Below are 15,373 nucleotides of genomic sequence, written 5' to 3'. Positions count from 1 at the left end.
TCGGAGAAATTTTGAACGGATAGAAAACCTTAACAGCCGTGTTTGTATTCTTAATGCTGGAATAACTACGCGTCCTCAGATACCCCAATTCAAGACTTTTTTTAATTTGTATAATTTTCTGTAGGACCCATATAGGTGCACTACATTTTCATACTAAATTCGTTCAACAAAATTTACCATCACAGCAACCCATATCTGATATTCCGGTCCGTTTTTTGTTTCCCTGTGTCGCTTTTCACGACAGCAACCCCGGTAATTTTGACACTTCGTTCAGTGTCAAACGCATGTTCCACATACCTGACCGAAGTGTCAAACTGCAGTGTGTTAGAAATAGAAAGGAATTGTTTCCTTCTCATACATATCATACTTGTAAACCTGTACTATGGGACAGTTTTCTAAATTAAAAGTGCGTAGACTAGTTGTATACGCGGAGAATAAAAAAAAGAAGTGTAACCACCGGCGCATCGCTACATATCAGAAGAGAAAATAATTGTTATGGAAGATTCGACATATAAATATTAAATCTATTTTTTTTTTGTCACTGTTACATTGATGATAAAGTCCGAATTAGGCATTCAATGAACCAATAATTAAGATTTTTTATTTTGTATGAGAGAGATTGTGCTCAATAACCTTTAATAAAGAAAACTTGACTAACTATTTCTTTTGCTATCTGTGTGATTAAACTAAAAAGGCAAACTTAAGCTACCATTACTATGCTAAAGACTTCACTTACCTTGACTTGGCAACTTAACCTTGATTATACCTTACTTAGCCAAAACGATCAGTTCTACATGAAACTTTTATCCTAATGCCATTATTGCTATATGAAATTTTATACAATTGAAGAATTTTATGTAAGCAAATAAAATTAACGTTTTACATTACCTGTCGCATACGAATTCCTGATTTATACCAAAAAGTGGAATCATAATTTCGTATACTTCAGAATCGTTCGCTCTGATATGCACTTCATTGACTTACAAAAATGCATACTAAATACTTTAAATAATAACTACAACATTTATATAATTTAGAATTTACTCACCTTAATTTAAGGTATCGAAGGTTTTTCGTGTGTTTATTGTTGCTTCACAGAAAGGCAGTGTTGGATAGCTTTTAGGCTTTAATAAGTATTTAAACGATATGTTAATAATATTATATTGCAGTGCTGTTTGATTATTATCAGTTAATCAGTCGTTTAGAGGTTGTTTTTGATTTCTTCTTGTAAGTTTTTGTTTTTATTTTTTATTTCTTTTTTTTGGATTTTGTGTGCCTTTCGTTCCCCTTTTAAATTTTTTAACTTCAAATATGCAATCTGCTCTGAACCACCTGTACATTTCTCAAAACTTTCTACACCACGAAAGCACACAATAATAAATTTTGTCTTCCACGTTTTCTTTAAATTTGTTATAAACCTTTTTTTAATTTTAAATATATTGTATATTTTTATCAGTTCATAGGCTTCAGTTGTTGTTTTATTTTGATAGATATAAATTCTTCGTCACTGCTACATTAGCATTTTTATTTTGCATCGAATTCCATGAATATGTAAAGTCTTGCCATTAACATCCACAAATCCCACCTTAGTTCTTCGGGGACGCATTTATAGAAGTTTATATAACCCAACATTGGGGCATAAGCGCATTTGAGACTGTAAAGAAAAGAAGATTTTTTTAAAAACTTTGTAAAGCTAAGTTTCTATACATTTTTTTAATTAAATATAAGAGCTTTAGAGACTAGGGTTTTTTTATTTTTATGACTTGGGATAAAGCAGATACAGTTGCATTCATGGAATCGGAAAAACTACCCCACAATTGAATGAAAAACTTACCCCATAAAATGGTAACTAGGTTTCAATGATTATTATATTTCACACAAATGCTCTGAAGATTCACTCTCCATATCCAATCACCATGTTTTAGAGCTATTCCCCGATGGGATAATCTTTCCCTTCTTCAGTATTATTAGACTAAAATGCGCCTATATGACACCATACTTTTTTCTCTGGGGATACATTCAGGATATGCTAAATTTACAAGCACTGGCCTAAAAGGCCAATAACCGAACATATACATTATCAGAATCCCCGCATATTTCTCAGCCACAATATTCGCTTAAAAATCCTTTTCTCGTTTGTTTGCTTATGTCACTATTTACAAATCCTTTTGATGTTTTACCACTTAAAATGAACGTTTACTTTCTAATCCAAAAACTTTGAAATTTTGCCTATTTATTTATTCGGCACTACTTTTTTAATTATCACCCAAAGAGTATCAAAAATCATAGCTCCCTGTTTTAGAAATAACACGGTAACCTTCGATTTCTTCAAAATTACCACAGGGACAGATTTGGTCATTTGACAAAAGTGCTACTTTAGTTCAAATACTTAACCAAAGCCTGCGGCGATATTAAATAAGGCGGCGAGGGGTTGGTAAGGCGAATGCATAAAATTGTATGCAAACAGAGCACACGATGGAGGTTCCTGCTATTTAAGACAACAATCGCGGAATCAACCTTCTTAGTATCGCATACAAGGTGCTGTCAAACGTATTTTTCGAAAGACTGAAGTCCACCGTGAATCGGTGAGGCTTCAGACCTGGTTATTCTCTACATCGGCCAGATGTTAACTATACCCCAAATCTTTCAAAAATAAAAACCGCTAAAACAAAATTGACACAGATCACCTCTTCGTCAATTTGTAAAGTGAGAAAAGGAGCTACCTATAAGTATGCCGCTATGTCGTAATTTGATTTCCCCGCAAGCGTTGAGCAACACCATCACCTAATTCAGAATTGCGAGCCCGTTCGAAACTAAACGAGGTTACAGACGGAGTGACCGCCTATCCTGCAATTTTTTATATTTGATACTGGAGGGAATAATACAAGCTGCAGAGCTTAAAAGCCCTGGAACAATATTCTATAAAAGTGTGCAATTACTGGGGTATGCTGACGACATTGACATCGTCAGCCTGAATATCCGCGCAGCAAATTCTGCTTACTCCAAACTGGAAAATGAAGCGGGCAAGCTGGATTTAATAGAGAATGCGGAGGAAACGAAGTACCTGTTGTTACCACGCAAAGAAACAGCACATTTGCGACCTGGCAACCTCGTTACTACTGGAAGCCATAATTTCGATAAAATAAAGGACTTCGTTTATTTGGGAACCAGCATTAACATAAACAAGAATTCTGCTGTATGCTGCAGAAGAAGCTGGTTAGGGGACTTAGAATATACCTGCGGCAGGTATGCCTATCATAAGCGGCGACTAAACTACCAAATTGATTCAAGGGGTTGTGTAGCGCAACCCTTTCAAGATGTTGCCAGCGCAATATGTAGCTTCTCCAACCCAACAACAACATGTGGTCATACCAAATTGTTCCCGAGATAGTTGGGCTAGTAGCTTAATGGTGCTTGTTACCGGAACGCACCGGATCTGCATCCGACAAAGGACCATCAATTTCGATAACACTCCCCAGGGCCTTCGGGAGTTCCAATTTTGCAATAACCCGACGATGTTATTGTATACTTTACAATGGCACCAATTGAAAGAGCAAAGTTTGGTAAAAAGCCTCTTGTATGGTAAAATATGTGTACTATATGCTCTAGGGCAAACGGTACTTGTCACATTGGGTTCCTATATTCAAAAAATAAAAAATACACCTTTCTAATGCAGCAAATCGTGTCACATTTATTTTGGCCTAATTTAGCCTCTTACTTGATAACTTCTATAATATAAAATATGAACAGTTAATTAAAAAGTTGGGAACCACCAGACTTTCCATGATTGCGCAAAATTACATGTACTGGGTTATTGACATGACCGTCACATAACTTGAAAAAGGTGTACGAAAAACAACCAGGATTTTCTCGAAAAAGGTGTACAAAATTTACCAGAGCTATTAAAAACAATACTCTGCCAAGGTATTAAACTTTGTAGAATATTAATTTTTAGAATAGTACTAGAAGCCCGGCAGACGTTGTCCTGCCCTAAATTTGGCCTATATGCATACATTTTAATAAGTTTTTTCCGTCCGACTCTGCCCTGCCCCCCTCTTCACTTTTTCCTAATCCTTTTATTCACTCCTCCCTCCGTCTTTTTCGCTTCATCTATCTCTATCTTCGTCTCATTCTATCTCTTTCTCAATCTCCTTCTCTCTTTTCTCTTCTCTCAATTCCATCTCATTCTTCTGCTTCCCTTATTGCCTGTCCCAGAGGGTGGTATATATTTTATTCCAGTCCCAGTCCGAGTCCCACTCCGAGTCTCAGTCCCAGTCCCAGTCCTAATCCCAGTCCCGGGTACATCTCTGGATAATATATTACTCTGTACCAAAGCACTCATCAACAGCTTTCATTTGATATCCATATTGTATAAACACTGGCCCACGTTTTGGCCTATATCTCGAGACCCTGTATCTGTAGTAACCACCGCGTGAGGATTACGCAACTTGTGTGAAAGTTTGAACAAAATCGACCGACGCATCTCTTCAAACACCGGCGACCAACTAACACACATTTTAGCCTTTCTTTTTATATATATATATTTTTATTTTTCACACTTCACTATAATATTAAAACGAAATGCAGATTTTCATTGCTTTTGAAATTCGGCTTAAAAATTGCACATGGAACAACTAAAGACTCTCCTGTATTAAAAAAAATATCATAGTACCTCTAAATCGCGTGCCCCCTCAGAAACACCCCCGGGCCTGGTGATGTGCTATACTTAATATCATTCGCTATAATATTTTTTATTGATAAGCAGGTTGTTTAATTAAACACCAAGCAATTACACGGAAGTATATCCGCACCACCTGAAAATATGAGTGCCACTGCGTATACGTAACATTTTAATATTACGTATAAACAAATAAAAAAGTTGCAATAAAATAATATTGCGACTATAAACTGAGATATAACCTATCCTATATTTCAAGTTAGATCAACCTACACACGGGGTGCAAAACAAATTCAAAATCGGTTCAGTAGTTTAGGAGTCCATTGGCCTCAAACTTGTGACACGTGTTTTTTATATATTAAGATAAGAACTACAAAAAATCAAAAACTGAAAAAAATCACCCTAATATATGTAGACGTATTACAAGCACCTTTATCAACTACATCGGCGTAGTAAGTATGTGTACGCATATATATGTCTGTATGTACACGACCATAATATTCTTATTATTCTACTTTGTTAACCTCTACAAGGAAAAACTTTAAAAGCTACTTAGTAAATGCAGTCAGCTTCCTTATTTTCCCGTTTTTGTTTGACTTTTTAAATTTTATTCTTTGTTATTGTTTGGTTCGAGTGTACGATTAATAATAACTTGTCATCTTTTTGTTTCTAAACTTATAGCTGTTGTTGCTAAACGCAGTAGAGCTAAAAGCTCATTTGATACATATACAACTGCAACTATATATGCGCGTACCCTGCAGGAAACGGTGGTAACTACAAATTAACCTCAAACTAGTTTATTATAGTTACACTATAGAAGATAATGATTTATTTCTTAATTTTCTTTGGAAAGCTTAGTTTTTAGGGACGGTCACATAAATATTAAAATCACTAGGAACCAACCATAACATAATTGGTTTCAGTCGAAACATTATAAGCTACCTACTAATATTAATACATAATATATTTACGAGACACACCTAAGACAGGCATGGCTGTGTTGATTGATTTAATTTCAAATTTGTTTCCGGACGTACACATTTTTACACATCGACTTTCAAGAGTTCTTGGTACTCACGCCTGTTTTATTTTAGGTACAACCAGCTTTTCTTAGTTAGCTAAAACTAGTTAGTTAGTTATTTTTTAAATTTTGCTCTTAATATATATTTTTGTTCTTGTAGGGTTGTTGTTGTTGTATCAGTGCTTCGCCCCCTCCAATAGGTGTGACCGTGTCATCAATATCCTCTAACGGGAGTCCAAGGAAACTTGCTGTTTCAACAGGGGTGGACCATAATGAGAGGGGTGTTAGAGGCGTTGGTTCCACATTACAATTGAAGAGATGGTTGGTGTCATGGGGGGATACATTGCAAGCAGGGCATACTTTTTGTATGCCGGGGTTGATTCTGGATAGGTAAGAGTTTAACCTGTTACAGTATCCAGATCGAAATTGAACTAGAGCGACTCGCATTTCCCTAGGGAGTGTGCGTTCCTCTTCTGCAAGTTAAGGGTATTGTTCTTTGAGTACAGGATTCACTGGGCAATTCCTGACATAGAGGTCTGACGCCTGTTTGTGGAGTTCACTGAGGACCTGCTTGTGTTTTTTGGCTTCATACGGCTGTGTTGTTAGGTGACGTATTTCCTCATAATGCTTACGGAGATTACTCCTTAAGCCCCTGGGCGGTGTTGGCTCATCAATCAGATGTCTGTTGGGATGCCCATGTTTCTGGGTATTCAACAGGAACTGTTTGGTTAGCATTTCATTTCACTCCCTGATGGGGAGTATTATCGCCTCATTATGTAGGTAGATGGTGTTCTGGGGACATAAGAAGAAAACCCGTGGCGGTTCTGAGAGCAGTATTTTGGCAGACCTGTAGCTTCTTCCAGTGAGTAGCCTGTAGGCTTGGCGACCATATCGTGGACGCGTAGCATGCAATCGGCTGGCCAATTGCTTTGTAAGTGGCAATGAGCGTTTCTTTATCTTTTCCCCAAGTACTGCCAGCAAGAGATTTGAGGATTTTATTACGGCTCTGGATTTTCGGTACAATTGTCGAAATGTAGATTCTGATCGAACGTCGCACCCAAGATTTTGAGGTGTAAGACAGTCGGTAGCGTAGTGCCAATGACGTGGATGTTCAAAATGGTCGACATTTGGGACGGCCACGTTGCAAATAGAGTCGCCGATGATTTAGTCGGTGATAAAGTCAGGTTTCGCGAGGTTAAAAAACTGCAGATATCAGGGAGGTAGCCGTTTATTTTGTTGCAAGGCTCATCGATCTGTGGGCCTGGGCCTGTGGCCACTATTGTACAGTCATAGGCGTAGGAAATGATAGTGACTCCTTCTGGTAGCGAAGGTAACTTTGATATGTAGAAGTTAAACAAAAGTGGGGATAGGACACCACCCTGTGGCACCCCTTGTTTAATTGTTCTTGATTTTGATGTTGCGGTTCTAAATTCCACCGATGCCTGCCGGCCACCCAGATAATTTGCGGTCCACCTTTTAAGACATGGGAGAAGGGTAGACCCTTTCAGGCCTTGCAGTAACGTGCCATGGTTGACCGTATCAAAAGCTTTTGATAGGCCTAGCGCAACGAGTACTGTTCTATGGTGGGGCTTCTGATTTAAACCACAATTTTTCTGGGTGCTAATGGCAATTAGCGCGGTGGTTGTGCTAGGAAGTTTTCTAAAGTCGTGCTGTGGTAGTGGCAAATTTGCTTTGAAATAGGGGAGCATGGCTTCAAGCGCCTTGGCTGCTGGCGATAGGAGAGATATCGGATATGACTATCCTATGTTAGCTGGTTTCCTAGGCGGGACCACCTTGGCCATTTTCCATTTTTCGGGGATGACAAAGGTGGACAGAAACAAGTTGAAGACATGTGCTAAATATTTGAAACCCTCTTTTCCTAGGCTTTTAAGCATCGGCATGGCTACGTCGTCTGGGCCCACAGCTTTAGGTGGCTTAGCTTGACCGATGACATCCTCAACCTCTTTGGCGGTGATGGCAATTGGGTACGCGCTGAATTTATGTTTATGTGCGTGTCTATTGGCCCTCCGTCTATCTTTGCCGACCGTAGAATGCATTACATATTGACGGCAGAAAGCGCTCGCGCATTTTTTCAAATCCGACAGCACTTTATCGCGGAAGGCGATGGAAACATTGTCATTGTGCTTAGACGGATTCAATAGGGACTTTACGGTGAACCAAAGCTGACCCACACCGGCAGAGAGGTTACAACGACTTAGATGCTCCTCCCATTTCGCCCGCTTGTGTTCATCCACAAGCAATCTGATGCGTTGGTTTATATCCCTTATTTGGGGGTCGCCGGGATCGAGCTGTCTGGTCCGTTCTCTTGTTAAATTTGCAGCCTCCGCCGCCGGAAAATGAGGCCGAGTTTCGGGAAATCTTCCAGCGGGAATAAAGCGAGCCGCGGCGAATTTATAGACCTTGCGGAAAGCACGCTCCCCTTGACGAGCATCAGTCGGGATAGGGAGGGCAGCAAAGCGGCTGTCTGTAACGGATTTGTATTCATCCCACTTTCCTTTTTTAAAGTTTATGAAAGTGCGTTTTGCGGTGATGATGAAATCGGCGGTACGCTCGAGCGAAATAAGTATCGGCAGGTGGTCGGATGCTAATGTTACCATCGGCTACCAGTTGACGCAGTTTACGAGCCCTGCGCTCACGATTGATATATCTGGCGAACTATGACAGCTTCCTTCCATACGAGTGGGGCGTCTCCGTTTATTGTGCAGAACGTCGTTTCTTCTATTTGATCCGCCAATATCTCACCCCTGCTGTCGGCCTGCAAGTTTGAATGTCATAGATCGTGATGGGCATTAAAATCGCCTAAGATAAAGCGATTACTGCCAGTGAGTAAGGCACTGATATTAGGGCGGTATCCACTGGGGCAGCAGGTGGCAGGAGGGATGTAGGTGTTGTTGATTTCTAGATTTGCATCGCCTGACCGGACATACAAGCCTTGACGTTCTAGCACATTGTCCCTGCGGCCGATGTCGGGATCAAATATTTGGTATTGCACTGAGTGGTGTATGATAAACGCTAGACCGCCTCCATTTCCCCACTCGCGATCTTTTCTGTGGACATTATACCCAGAACAGGTCTGCAGAGCAGATCTTGCTGTGAGTTTAGTCTCTTGAATCGCAGCGATGCGGATGTTGTGCCGCTTCATGAAATCGACTATCTCCGTGATCTTCCCAGTTAATCCATTACAGCTTAACTGCAGAATTCTGAAGTGCAGCGGGGAACACGTTGTCACTTCAGGAGTAAGTGACGGGTGACTACGCCTGAGTTGTGGGAGGCCAGGACGCAATTGCTGTTGTGGCCCTGGGACTAGACGTCCCTGGGTAAGCATTGCGGTACCCGGTGTATTATTTGGTTTGCGGCCTGGCAACATGGCACAATGAAGCCCGTCTGGGGGTTTCCGTCGCGGAGACCAGAACGTCTAGGAAAGTGGCACCGTCCAAGGCAGGAGCTGCAGTGGGCGGATGTCGCAAACATATATATTCTGTGCTGGCAAACGGTGCAAAAGGTGGTAGGAACTAAGAGTCTGTTTCCCTGACATACACGATTGCTGCCGGAAAAGAGGGGGGAAGAAGATGGGGCGGGGGCTGATGCTCGGCATTGCTACCCACTCTACTACGTAGATTGTAGTTATGAGTGGGAGCGGCCGTGTGAGCTGGTGGCGCCGTGCAGCAGCGTGTACTTGTTGTGGGTTGCTGAGCAGCAGAGCTGCTGGAAGGTAGTGAAGAGGCGCTAAGGCGCAGACTACGGCTCGCCCTTGGGCGTGACCAGCAAGGAGCCACAAAAGATTTATAAAAATTACGAGGACGTCCGGTTTTGGGATCTAACCCAGAACAACCTGTCCGACGCAACCATCTCTTGCACGTGACATACTGACAAGAGTATGGCCGTCCTAAGAAGATCCTTTCCGGCAAACGCAGTAAAAGCATTTCTCAGGACCGGGGTCAGGAGATGGATCCGGATTGGCTTCGATACCTTCCCGGAGCAGGAGGGTATGGCGCAGTCCCGCTGCGAGGAGCTGCTGGGAGGAAGACGATTTGTGGGAGGGACACAACAAATTAAACGGGGTTATACTGAAATGACAGACCTTGGTCGGGAAAAATCCCGAGTCACTCCGGTACATAGAACCGACTGCCTTGGGAAGTTCTTGTAGGGTTTTGTGCCCGTACATAGGTATTGGCAAGCCAATTGAATGCATCTTAATATGTATGAATATATGTATAAACATGCATATATACATTTGTATGTATGTAGTCTGCAAAAATATGAGAGAAAGTCACTTATAGTGTCAGTTTGGATCTACCCTTGCAGAAATGTGAAACAATGACAATAGACTTCAAGACAATCTTCGAACTAGTGCATAATTTTATTGTTGGAGCTCACTTGAGCCAAAGTCAGCGATCATTTTAGAACTACGTACGACTGAGACAGTTGTGAATGCAGTTAGTAGAAGTCACTGCTTGCGGACTACACCTCTTAATGCGACGGTTCTATGCCTGTTTCAAAACTACAAAATTTTCTGTAGGGTATGTATAATTGTAATTAGAATGCAATTACGAATATTCTCGCAAACATTTTTGTTCTCTTTTTTGTAACGAAACAAATTTTACGTACAATAAATATGTATAAATGCACTGCCGGTAGGAAAACAAAATGTTGCTTGTTGTAAAAAGGCGCTTATACATATATGTATGTATGTATACATATGTATTTACACAGTTAAAAATATTGGCCTAAATTTTAACCCATTCTCGGTCTAAGCAATTTTTCAATAATTTTTATACTCAGAGTGCTTTGCACACAGAGTATATTAACTTTGATTGGATAACGGTTGGTTGTACAGGTATAAAGGAATCCAGATAGATATAGACTTCCATATATCAAAATCATCAGTATCGAAAAAAAATTTGATTGAGCCATGTCCGTCCGTCCGCCCGTCCGTTAACACGACAACTTGAGTAAATATTGAGATATATTCACCACATTTGATATACGAGCTTATCTAGACCGCGAATAGATTGGTATTGAAAATGAGCGAAATCGGATGATAACCACGCCCACTTTTTATATGTATAACATTTTGGAAAACACAAAAAACCTGATTATTTCGTAAATAATACACCTAGAATGTTAAAATTTGACGTGTGGACTGATATTGAGACTCTTGATAAAAATTTGAATATTTTTTTAAATGGGCGTAGCACCGCCAACTTGCGATAAAATCAAGTTTACAAATGTTATTAATCATAAAGTTTCACTCGCACGTAGACTTCCTTACTTGTTTTTTTTTTTTTTTTTTAATAGCTAATGCACGCTTTTCTGGAACGTTTGTCTTATAAAAACCAACCCATTGCGCACAAACATATCCTTTCCACCTGAAAAGACGGGTACCAGTGCGTATACGTAACATTTTTATTATTATTAATGTATGAAGAGTTACATATGTTTATACAATCATACATAAAAATGTAATAAGATAGTACTAAATCTAATCCAGTTTATTTCATTAAAATTTTTTCATATATCTGACTTTATCTACATATTGTACATTAATCAAATAAAGGAGGGTGGCGGAATGGTGATCGTGCACTTAAGTAAATTAATGTATATACTAATTAGCGGGGAAGGCTGTTTTATAAAATTTTTCTTTTTATTATTGGTATAGGACATGTTTCACTTCTTCATCAGCTAGCTATTCGGGAGCTGGGCTTTGAACTTGAGTTCACCTACATTCACACTGGTGTTAAGGAGATGTCACTATCCACTCAGCCATTCGAAGGCCCCTCTGCACGTTTTATTAATGGTCCTAATTATTGCCTTTTTGTTGCTATTCTTTTTATTCATATTTACTATTGGGCAAATCACAGGAGTGTCATATTCGTGTAAAACTTTAAGATTTGAGTTGTTTCCAATATAAAATTTGATTATAGCATAACACATACGGCGAAAAGGAGACCGCTTGAATTTCCTGTGTATGTTTTTAATCCCAAAATGATAGTACTTTCACATTGTGGGTATATATTTGATAAAGGAATAATATAAGGCACATATTTCAAAGAAAGATCGATGAAAAAACGCAAAATAGTATCAATACAAATTGATTAATTCATTGTCCTTTAATAAAGTCAATATGTCCGAATATGGATAGAGCGAATAAACTTATTTCATATTTTTAATTTTTACGGCGGCCACCGTGGTGTGATGGTAGCGTGCTCCGCCTATCACGCCGTATGCCCTGGGTTCAACTCCCGGGCAAAGCAACATCAAAATTTTAGAAATAAGATTTTTCAATTAGAAGAAAATTTTTCTAAGCGCGGTCGCCCCTCGGCAGTGTCTGGCAAGCGCTCCGATTGTATTTCTGCCATGAAAAGCTCTCAATGAAAACTCATCTGCCTTGCAGATGCCGTTCGGAGTCGGCATAAAACATGTAGGTCCCGTCCGGCCAATTTGTAGGGAAAAATCAAGAGGAGCACGACGCAAATTGGAAGAGAAGCTCGGCCTTAGATCTCTTCGGAGGTTATCGCGCCTTACATTTATTTTATTTAAATACATATGTCATTGTTTTTGTTTTTATCGAATAATTGATAAAGCATTCTGGGTTCGAATCAAAGTGAAATTAACAAAGTGTGATGGAGAGTTGAATATCATTCTCTTATAAGGGACTATGTCAAACAAATGTAAACAAATGAATTAACCCTATGTGGTGTATGTACCATTTTATCACTTCTGTCTTTTTTTTTTGGCATTTTACCTTGTGTGACAGCATTATTTATGACTACACAGAAAAGAATATGAGAACTTCAAAAGCACCGTACTTATTTAATTTAAACAAAAGTTATATTTGAATATCTGACATTAACTATATTAAAATAGTGCTTTGCTAAAAATAAAACATACCTGTTTACAAGCCGCTTAAGCTATTTTTTGTATTTAGTTGCCCAAGATTTATGCTTTTCCGCATTAATGATCTTCCCGCTTCCAGAACTACTTATCGGTAGGATTTGATGTTTCAACTGGTTTCGAAAGGGCTTTCCCTTTCAGTTTCCAAGTCGGATACATATAGCTATGGTATTTTTGTAATTGTGCCCAACTTGAGGGACTCGGTTCAATTGGAATGGTAGTAGCTCCTTCATACATCGAGCACGTTTGTGAATACTCAGATCAAGCGGGCAGCTGATAAAATTAGTTTCCTTAAAATTATTTTCGGAAAATCGAAATGAATTTGTTAATACAACGCCATATCTTTCTTCCTATCGCTTCCGTGTTTGTTCGCAAGCTGATATTTAAAAAAAAATGGACTGCTTTGCTGTCCTCACTGTTGTAACATGCACCGCAATCCTCTGTGCCTCTTTTCATATTTCTACCTTCTATGATCTAAATGGAATTGTGAGAGGATTCAAGGGTTGATAAGCGCAACGAAAAGCTTTACAGCATTACAGCTTCCGCAACCCAAATGTCAACCTTACCTATCGTACCTTGTATTTATTTATTTTCATTTTAAAAGGTAGAAATTTATCAGTCAATGCAGCGGCCCTAATGCGTACTGACGATGAAGACTTAGCAATGTTCGAAACGGATCTATCTGAAAATGTCTACTATCTAATCCAAATTAAATAATTAAGGAATTCACAATTTCTATTCGCCGTATGTGCTATGCTTCAATCAAATTTTATACTGGAAACCATAGAAAAAAAATTCTTAAAATATTACAAAAATACAGCACTCTTATGAATTGCCCTGATAATTTTTCAATTTTAGAAAAATTAAAATAACACTAATAATCACAAAACTATTCTTATAGGACTTGAGCTCGAGTTCAAACCAAGAATCCTATAAATATGTAATTCATTCTATAGCATAAAATATATAGACAGAGTTTAAAACCGGAATAAAAAGTTTTGCAATGTTGCTGTTTAGCTACGAGGGAGGACTTTTGTCAGAAAACCCGGAACTGCTTTAAAAAAATCCCTGGAGTTACGAGTTTTAAAACTAACTCGTCCTTAAAAAGTACCGATACAATCGAAGTTTGGGATATGGACTAATAAAAAATAAACAAAATACCGAAATCGTATTCAAATATTTGATCCGAACCGAAAGCCGGATGACTTTTCGCAGCGGTTCGATATATAGAATTGTAATTTATTTGTTTCTTTGCTTTTTTCTCTACCATTCGGGACTGCCAAACTTGATAAGAAAATTTATGCGATATTTAAAAAATAGAGAAGAATAGATAATACACAGCGATTTTCGAATAATATTGATATATTAAACTTTTTAAATGTCTACCCAGAAAAAGAGTCTTAATTGTTCCTGCAACCCAGATTTCTGTATAGGGAGGTTTTTTTTTAGAGTAAGGGGTCGAACTTCAAAATCAAAGTGGGTGACTTAACTTTCCAGTTGGATGTATTATATAATTTATTGAGAAACTGAGGTCCGATTTGTGCTTTAACTTCACTTGTATATTTTAGAAAGTATAAAAAGAGGGTGGAGCCGTGTGTAGAAGTCCACGAAAGTGGGGAAAGCTTCTGATCGGCATTCACCTGGGAATGGCCAGAGCGATTCTTTTGCATGCGGTTCAAGCAACTCACTACTGCCGGTCGCTTGCGGCCAAGTATCCTCTGGGTAGCCGCTAAACGGATGGGAGAGCTAATGTGAGAAGGCGACAACCTGGCTAGGCGACTCTGACATAATCGGTTTAAGGGCTAGCCGGGGGAGATCTCATCGGCAGCGTCTGTACACCTCTAGGTGCGGCTGCAAGCGGGCGTCTGTCTTGGAGCAAGCGGCTCGCTATATAAACGTGCAAGTAATATTTACACCCCCGCTGAGCGGCTTGTGCGCTGGGCTTGGGACCCGCCACGTAAAACCATACTCCAATGAAATGTAACAACAAGCCTCGGATAAATACACTCTCTATTGATGACGACCATGGCAAACGTTTGAAGGACAATGAATTGAGGGCATGCACCTGGAACTTCCGCTCCCTGAATGGGATTGGTGCAGATGCCCGGCTGGTTGATGTCCTCGTCAAAGCAAAATCTGACATAACCGCCATCCAAGAAATGCGTTGGACGAAGCAAGGAAGAAAAAAGATCAAAAATTGTGACATCTATTGGAGTGGCCATACGAATAAGCGCAGTTTCGGCGTCGGATTCGTGGTGGGAGAGAGACTTTTTCGCCAAGTGCTGGCGTTCACGCCTGTGGACGAGCGTCTCGCCGCTATCCGAATAAAAGCAAAATTTTTTAATATATCATTCATCTGCGCCCATACACCGACAGCGGAGAAAGACGATGAGGTGAAAGATACTTTTTATGAACAATTAGAACGCACATACGAGCGCTGCCCCCGTCATGATATAAAAGTCGTGTTTGGCGACTTTAACGCCAGGGTGGGCAAAGAAGGCGGCCTAAACACCCGCGCTGTTAGTTCTGCTTACTCCAAACTGAAAAAAGAAGCGGTAAAGATGGGTTTGATGGTGAATGAGGACAAAACGAAGTACCAGCTGTCATCCAGCAAAGAGTCAGCGCATACGCGCCTTGGCAACCACGCTACTGTTGGCAGCCATAATTTCGAAATAGTAAACGACTTCGTTTATTTGGGAACCAGCATCAACACTAGCAACAACATCAGCACTGAAATCCAGCGAAGAATCAATTTTGCC

General features: G+C 39.7%; 1 protein-coding gene across 16 annotated transcripts in view; it reads right to left on the bottom strand.

Moving 5' to 3' along the window:
* The window catches only part of Eip74EF (Ecdysone-induced protein E74), a 399,127-nt gene that overhangs the window by 277,160 nt on the left and 106,594 nt on the right, over window positions 1-15,373 (bottom strand). For all 16 annotated transcript variants that reach the window (XM_067791371.1, XM_067791373.1, XM_067791379.1 and 13 more), the window contains one exon: window positions 1,049-1,654. The gene's annotated coding sequence lies outside the window, so the exon portion shown is untranslated. The remainder of the gene's footprint in view (window positions 1-1,048; window positions 1,655-15,373) is intronic.

The sequence above is a fragment of the Eurosta solidaginis genome, chromosome 5 (assembly GCF_040869045.1).
Source record: "Eurosta solidaginis isolate ZX-2024a chromosome 5, ASM4086904v1, whole genome shotgun sequence".
Taxonomy (NCBI): domain Eukaryota; kingdom Metazoa; phylum Arthropoda; class Insecta; order Diptera; family Tephritidae; genus Eurosta; species Eurosta solidaginis.
Note: the sequence above shows the minus strand (reverse complement) of the source record. Positions and strands in the feature narration are given on the sequence as shown.